This window comes from Cheilinus undulatus, linkage group 14 (assembly GCF_018320785.1).
Source record: "Cheilinus undulatus linkage group 14, ASM1832078v1, whole genome shotgun sequence".
Classification (NCBI taxonomy): Eukaryota; Metazoa; Chordata; class Actinopteri; order Labriformes; family Labridae; genus Cheilinus; species Cheilinus undulatus.
This window is the reverse complement of record NC_054878.1, coordinates 24,580,120-24,588,508: the sequence shown is the minus strand read 5'-3', so window position 1 is coordinate 24,588,508 and position 8,389 is coordinate 24,580,120.

Here is an 8,389-nt window from a genome sequence, read left to right as displayed (position 1 = left end):
GAATAAATTATTCTGTGTGATCAATGAGATGGACTATACCCATAAATCTATGTGGAATCAAGGTCCATGTTTGGTTTTAAAGACATTACATAAAAATAAAATGAACCAAAGGACAATAACTCAAGATAAGAGTTTAAACTAGTCAGTATTAATGTATTAATCATTATGCCAATAAAGCCCATGATTAGAGCAGTACCTTTTCAATGCATGCTTTGTTGGCTCTCTCAGAACACAGTAAAAATACCTGCACCTTTAAAAACAGAGGTTTACAAAGTACTTTGACAATAAGCAGAATCCCAATTAAGACAGTTAAGCAGCATGACACAAGCAAAGAACACAAGAAAGAAAAAACCCTGACAATGGAAGAACCTATGAAAATTTCAGCCAACATCATAATAACCCAGCAGACATATTATAAAGAACGAGAACATATCAACTTGGAAAGGCATAAAACATCATAAAAACCCAGATGTATAAAAATCCAGAATAAAAACAAAGGCCCAGAATAAAAACCCAGAACATCATAGATGAATCTAGGCAACACAGGAAGAAAACCTTTAAAGAAAGAGACCTGAGGACCAGAGGTTAAACCACTGCAACCTCTTCTGGCAGCCACAGCGGTATTAAATAACGACACCACTTCCCCTTACTGTCTGACTGCACAAAAAAAAAAAAAAAACACTCATAAACAGCTGTTTATGACTTGCAGAAGTCACCTATGCCTTGTGTTATAAACCATTTACCTTTTTTCAGGGGTGGAGAGTAACTAATTACATTTACTCAAATGACTGTAATTGAGTCCGGGGTTTTTTTTTTTTTTTTTGGATACTTGTACATTTGAAATCAAAACTTAATTCTACTTAAGTACTTACTTTTACTTGATGACTACACTCTTGCACTTTTTCTACCCCTGTTGACTAAACAGTAGCACATAATGAGAGAAAGATACCACATCACATCCCAAAACAGTTGTACAGGAAGAAATTTGAGTGTTGATACCTCAGAAAGCTTAACTTAGATATCTACAGATATCTCAGTTGATATCCATTGAGTCAACTGATCTAAGCTCTGCCCATTGCCATTTTAAATATGTGGGGATGTGTGGTCCTAATTTTCCATCATGCACTTGGGCAGAGTGTTTAGATGTGGTGTATATTGTTTTTTTTTTTTACGTGAAACTCATAATGAGTTAGAGTTCCTGCCTGTAACTTTAGGTGTTTAAGTGTTAAATAGTGCTTTGTTGTTGCCAAAGGAGGCCCACCTTAAGAGTTACTTCAGCTGTGTCATACTGTAAAATATCTAGCACTATCAAAAGTATAGTCAACTATATGTAGTGTGGACTAACATTGACACTTTTAAATTGTTAAATTTAACACTATGAGTTTAATTAACACTGCACATTTTGCTGTATATTTTACTTTATTATAGAAGTGTGACTTCACCTGAACAACCTGGTTAGAAATCTATTTTCTTGTTATTCTTGCAAATAAACAAAGATTGTATTTTGCTGTAGAAACTCCTCACTAGCTACTCTGTACCCAAAGAAAACTTTCAATTAAATACTTTCTACTTTTACTTTAGTAGATTTATAGACAATACTTTTACTTTCACTTAATTTGGCAACCCAAGCCGGCCTGCGTGAACCCTGTATCAGTCCTTTACTGGGACGAGTGAGGCGAGCTGCAGCTTTCTTCCATCTGAGCTCAGCAGCCACCACTGTACTCAGAACAAACAGAAACTACTGAAACTGCCTCCACACAAGCTAATCACTGGTGGAGCAAAGCATCTAAAGTGGAACTGTCCACTCCAGTGGTGCAAAAAAACCACTGCTTTCTCCTGAAGCAAAAGCATGTCTCTCCATACCAGCCACTTCTGTCCTGAGTGACAGAGTTTATTCAAGAGGACATTGTGACAGTTGAGAAGTCTCAGCTTCTGCCTGAGAATGTAGATTAATATTTCTTTAGAAAAAAACGTGAAATGTTAATTCCAAGCCAGGAACGTAAGCTCCACTGTTGCTATTTAATTGAAAAATAATCCTATTTTATATATATATTTTTTATTTATTTTCTTTGGGAATTGTTTCAAACAGCATTTTTCTATTTTAAAGATACTTCCAAAAGAGAAATTGTCATTATTAACTTTTTTTTTTTTTTAACAAGGTAACAAATATAAAAAAGTACACATTTTGGGGGTTTTGAATCAGAATGTAATGCTAAAAATTGAAAAAGACTACTTTGTTTAAAAAGATGATAATAAAAAATAAATAAGAAGAAATATATTCTTTAAAAAATTTTTCTTTAAAGGAAAAATGGGATTCAAACCATATTGTAGACCCAAAATTGGGATTTGAATCTAATTATAGGTTAAGTGTATCCTTACATTCCTAGCATCCAAACAGGAAGTACATTTCTCTTGGTTTATAAACCACGATAAGCTGCAGAAAATCTTAGATTTAATCTGGATTAAACTTTTAGTTGTAGTTGTAGTTGACAGACCTAGTACAAACACTTCAAAACAATTGAGCCGGGCTTCATTTGAATGTAAATACACAGAAGATAGCTGATGAGGTCATTCAGTGGGGTCAGTCTGGAATAGTCTGAACCCTTGAAGAAGAAGAAGAAAAAAAAATCAAAGATCAAAATAGATTTTCCAGTCTTTTAGTGAAACCAATGAACAGTGAAACCGTCTACATGAAAATGTTAGAAACTGTGTAGATCACTATGGATCTAAGATTTCCGGTTAATTTAATTTAGTAGTTTTTTAACTCAATAAATCAGTAAATTAATTTGATCTTTTTATCTGTTTGTTAGAGAGTTAAAATCATATCTAATTTGAGTAATCAGAAGAGCTGAAAGCTTTCCATTATTAACCCTTTATTAATGTCTCCATAAACAGAGTGTTGATTTTGTTGACAATTTCATTACGACAAAATGAAAATGACAGATTTCTTCACTGGTGAGTATTTCAACATTTCTCTAGTGCACGTATAAGCATGTGCGTTTGTCACCGGATTATGCTATGTCAAAATCAAGCCATATCAAAAATGGACACTAGGTGGTGCCACTGAGGGATCTTGAGAGATGTGTGTCATTAAAACTGAATTGAGTGGACCCATAAATCAGAACGACTGGATTTAAGAAACCTGGTGGGTAATTCAACACAAACATTATAATTTGAGATCATAAAATCTCAGTGAATGACTTTATTAGTCGGTTATGTGCCAATGTGATAACAAATGAAGGATGCAAAGTTAAAATAAAAAAAAAATCACTTGGGATTCGTGTAAATAACAAAAAGACAGCGAGGCAAGGTTGATTCTATTTTATACAAAACTCAGAATTGCAAACCATTTTCTGGAAAGACTGGAAGCTAGAAGATGGCAGCTTGGAAAATCCTAAGGGCTATTAAATTGGCATCTATAGTGTCTGTACAGTAGGACTAGACTAACAAGCAATTACAGCCCACCAGAACAGGGAGAAAAAAGAAGAAATCCCAGAGGAAGGGTTTCAAAGAGGGACCCATCCCTTGGCAGATGACTGGGGATTGATTAGGAGCCATATGGAAAAATAGCAATTACAGTGAAAGTGACAAAGACTTTAACAATCCAGGGAATGACTCCAGAAAAAAATAGTACAGAGTCACTTTTTAACATTGGATAGTGCCAGGCTTGTACAGCAGGTTATGGGGAGATCAGAGGATGAAAACCTTAGCAGATAGGTAGCATAACATTCTTTTAGAACCCAAGGCAAAGCTCTTACAAACAAAACCTCACAGAGCAAAATCTCAATGCACATGAAACAGGAACAATAATAAAAAAAAATTTAAGTCAGAATTTACAGATCAAATAGAAAGGGCTTCCCCAGTAGCAGCTAGGAGTTTATGACATAAGAAGGATGAAAAATCTGTAGCCTGAGGATTTTTCTATACTTCTAAAGCAACCAAGGAGGCATACCTGCTGACATATCAGAGCAGATGAAGAAACACACCCTGACACTGGATGGGAGACTCGCTGAAGAAGAAGAAAAAAGAAAAGAAGAAGAAAAGGGGGAAAAAACAGAAAGAAGAAAAAAGAAGGAATTGCAGAAGAAAAGGAAGGAAAAAAGAGAGAAAAGAAGGCAATGTATTGTGTGTCTAAATGTGTGTTATACAGTACTCCTTAGCTGTTTACCCTTTATTGGTCTCATAAATCAGTCATGGTCAAAATAATTTGGCTTTTTTTGACAATAAAAAACAACAACAACAAAAAAAAAAAACCCTTTAATATCAAAGAGAAAACTGATTTCTACAAAATAATGTCCCAAAAATAAACTATGCAAGGAAAAATAAGTCACTACATGAATAAATATAAATTTAATATTCATGATTTAAAATTTCCTTGTTAAGTCATAAAAATGTGAGAAGGTCATGAGTAAAAATAAACAGATAAGAATTCAGGAATGTGGGAAAAGACATATTTTGTGTTTTCTTTTATATTTCAAATTTTCAATTTTGCAACATAGAATTTTGACTTTTTTTCGTCATATTTCGACCTTTTAGATGCACAATTTAGAATTTTAAGTCATATTTTGACCTTTTTAATTCACATTTTGACAATTTCAGCACCTAATTTTGATTTTTTTATCCAATACTTTGACCCTTTAGAATCACAATTTAAATGTTTAACATTTTATACTTATGATTTCAAAATTATATCTCATATCTTGACCTTTAAAACTCATTATTTCAACTTTATCTCTTATATTTTCCTTTACAAAACATTACTTAGACCCATGTTTTGACCTTTGAAATAATACTTTGGATTTTTTTATCTCATATTTTAAACCTTTAAACTTATCATTTGGACTCTTTTTATTCTCAAAATGATTTATCATCAGTGCTAATTTTGTGTCCCAACCCTGTTGAGAACCTTTGGAGCATCCTCAAGCAAAAGATCTATGAGGGTGGGAGGCAGTTCACATCAAAACAGCAGCTCTGGGAGGATATTCTGACATCTAGCAAAGAAATTCAAGCAGAAACTCTCCAAAAACTCACAAGTTCAACGGATGCAAGAATTTTGTAGCTGATATCAAAGAAGGGGTCCTATGTGAACATGCAACTTGGCCTGTTAAGATGTTTTTGATTGAAATAGCTTTGATTTTAGTTAATCTGACCTCCTGATGCTGCAAATTCAACAAATGACCATTTTCAGTTCTTTACAACCTATAAAATGTTTTAAAACTCTGTTGTACATAATAATTTGGAACAGTGCATTTTCAGTTATTTTATTTTTAAAAAACAATAGTTACAATAAAAAAAAATGGTGATCTCCATTTCATTAATTGTGAGACTACTCAGGTAAGTCACTTTAAACGGGTCATTTAAATGTCATTTAAGTGACATTATTTTGTAGAAATCAGTTTTCATTTTGTCATTAAAGAGTTTTTTTAATCATGTTTTTGTAAAAAAGAAAAGAGCCTAATTATATTGACCATGATTGATTTATAAAATCAATAAGAGGGTGAAAAATCCAAGCGGGTGACTACTTTTGATCAGCTCTGTATGTCCATGATGTATTGTAAATCAGTGCAGTATCTGCTTCACTTGCAGCCTGTCTCTGGCATGTACAATAGATGGTTCCCTCCAGCCAACATCACACAGTAGAATAGTTGGTAAAGATGCCCAGGCTCAATTGAATGTGAAACCCAGTGTTACTTTACAAACCAAATATCTGCTCCTTCTCTGAGGGAAAGATGCTTGGCTGCAGATTTTTTTTTTCTTAAAGAAGATGATAAGCTGATAAAAATGTTTCCAAAGCAAATATTCCCTTCACAGCCTCACAAAGGATATAACAGTGACCTCAGCTCTATGTTTTATTTAGCAGGATGCTTTGACAAAGTGTGGGTGCAGAAGTGTGGATTTACTTTAGCATCTGTCATAAAACGTTGACTTTAATGGCAGCAGTTGAACATTTAAAGACATTGCATATGATAAATCACTTTCCCGCTCACTCTGCCTTAGAGAAGTCATGAGGAAAACATTAATAATCTTGTCAGACTCTCAATTTTCAGTAAAAAAAACATAGACAGGGAGGATTATTAATGATGACTTGTGAGCAAGTTGTAATCACTGACATTTATTGACAAATTTGGAGCATTTTCTGAACACCTTCTGGCTAATTTTAGAGACTGACAGTTTGTTCTCTCCCCTACACCATTGCTCAGGATTTCATTCACTGTCTGATCAGAACCACGTCTCATTCTCCCCTCGGTGATGAAGGTTTGTTTGGCATTTCTTCGTCTGTGCAACACTGGTGGGTTATTTCAGGCATGTCCAGTGAATCAGAGCAGTCTGTCACTGCAGATAATGATGAACGTGGGAGCAGTGTCTAATAACACTTATTTTAGAGGCTCGGTGATTAATTTCTCCAGTCACAAACCATCAATCATTCCTCTGTGTCTGAAAGTTTGTTTGCTGCATTGATGGTGGGAAAATTGTGTTTCATTGTTGGAAAATTAAGCTTTTACTTGGCCTAGTTTACAGTCTGAGGATGGCTAGTGTGAAACATGCTGAAGGATTCGTTTCTAATTGCTTTCTGTGAATTATTTAGCTTCTGTAGCACATGATACATATGTGCTGCTATAAAACTGTGGAAGTCTAAGCAATGCTGACTGCCTCTATTTGCTATCATCAAATTTTCATGTGTGTGAGAACTGGCTATTTTTTCCTATTTACAATGTCATTTAGTAGATGCTTTTATCCATTTCTTATTTCTTGTCCAGCTTTCTTGGTTTATGTAATTTTACATGCAAACAAACAACAATGTTACTGGGAAATCATCTTTGGAATGTGCTGGGCCAGATTAGGAAAATATACTTCTCAGCTTTTTAAATCCTGGTAAGTTGCTTATTGCTGTCGTTGGACCAGATTCTCATATCTCAATTTTTCATTATTTGTTTATCTATTTTTCTTACATATGTCAGTACTATTGGGCACCCTTTACACCAAGCAGTTAGAAAGTGGCTAAAAATATTTCAAAGGAAAAAGTAGGACTCAAAAACGGTTTAAGAGAAGCAAAGAAGGATCAAAATGGAAAGAAATATGGCGAAAAGCAGTTATAAATTGGCAAAAGAATTGGTTCAAAGAAAAAATGTGATAAGAGCATCAAAATGGGTAAAGAAAAACAAAAATGATCAATATTGGATGGAAATATGGTGAAAAGCAGTTAAATAGTGGCAACAATGGCTTCAGAGAAAAATGCATTTTAAGTGTCCAAAATCAGTTAAAAAAACAAAACAAAACAAAACAAAAATGGATCAAAAATGGACAGAGCTATGGCGAAAAGCATTTAGAGAGGGGCAAAACATCATTCAAAGAAAAATTATGACGACAGCATCAAAAATGGGCCAAGAAAAGCAATAGGATCAAAGAGAGTATTTTCATGAAACGAAGATAAAATGGGTTTAAGGTGTCAAAAATGGGCAAAAAGTGGCAGAAATGAGTGCAAAGTGCCAACAATTGTACAATTGGCAAAAATGGGTTAGAAGTTACAAGCTGGCTAAAGTAGTTAAAAGGGATTAAATGTTAAAAAAGAAGAGGTTAAAAGTGGCATAAATGGGTGACAGATGGCCAAAAATGTTTACATTGGGGATGGGTGCATTGACTTAACCGTATAGAAAGTAATGTATGACTTCATAGCTAAGCCTAACCTTGCAAAGCAGATGGTTTCTCACTGGCGAATCCATCTTGCAAAGCTCCCATCTCAAACGTTTGAGCCCGGTTAGAAAGTGACAAGACCAGTCAGCGTCGTGACGTAGGCAAGCAGCGAGAAGAGGCCGGCGCAAGTATGGCGGAAGACATTAGCGTGGAGCCTGCTAAAGTGTATGTTTTACCAGAACTTGACAACATTTCTTCGTTAAAAGAAGAAAAAAGAATAGCAGTAAGTTGTTTTCTTTTTAAAAACGATAAAAGTCGTGTACTGACATGTCTACAGTCATCATGGTTTGTGTTATTCAGTTCTCTATGGAGTTTATTCGTCGTAGTGGCGCACCTCGGTTTGGGGCTACGACATCACGTGTTTTGTGGCTTTGACTGGCCCGCAAAGATGTGACGGACAGAACTTTCATCCGATCACCCTGCAAGTTGTTTTTCATAGGCTCTGCCCTTTCCCAAACACTGTCTATGGGAGGTTTTCAAGATGGATGTGTGAAACACATCCATCTGGCGTGTCAGGTTAAGCTAAGCCATGATGTGAACAAATGTCAGGATGCTAGACAATAAAGTAGAAAGAACTAAAATTCTGTCAAAGGACAAATAATCCAGTTATTGTGAAAAGAGGCAAACAAATTTACAAAAATGAGTTAAGAGTGGCAAAATCTGGGAGATAGTAAAAGTGGCAAAAATAGGTAAAAAG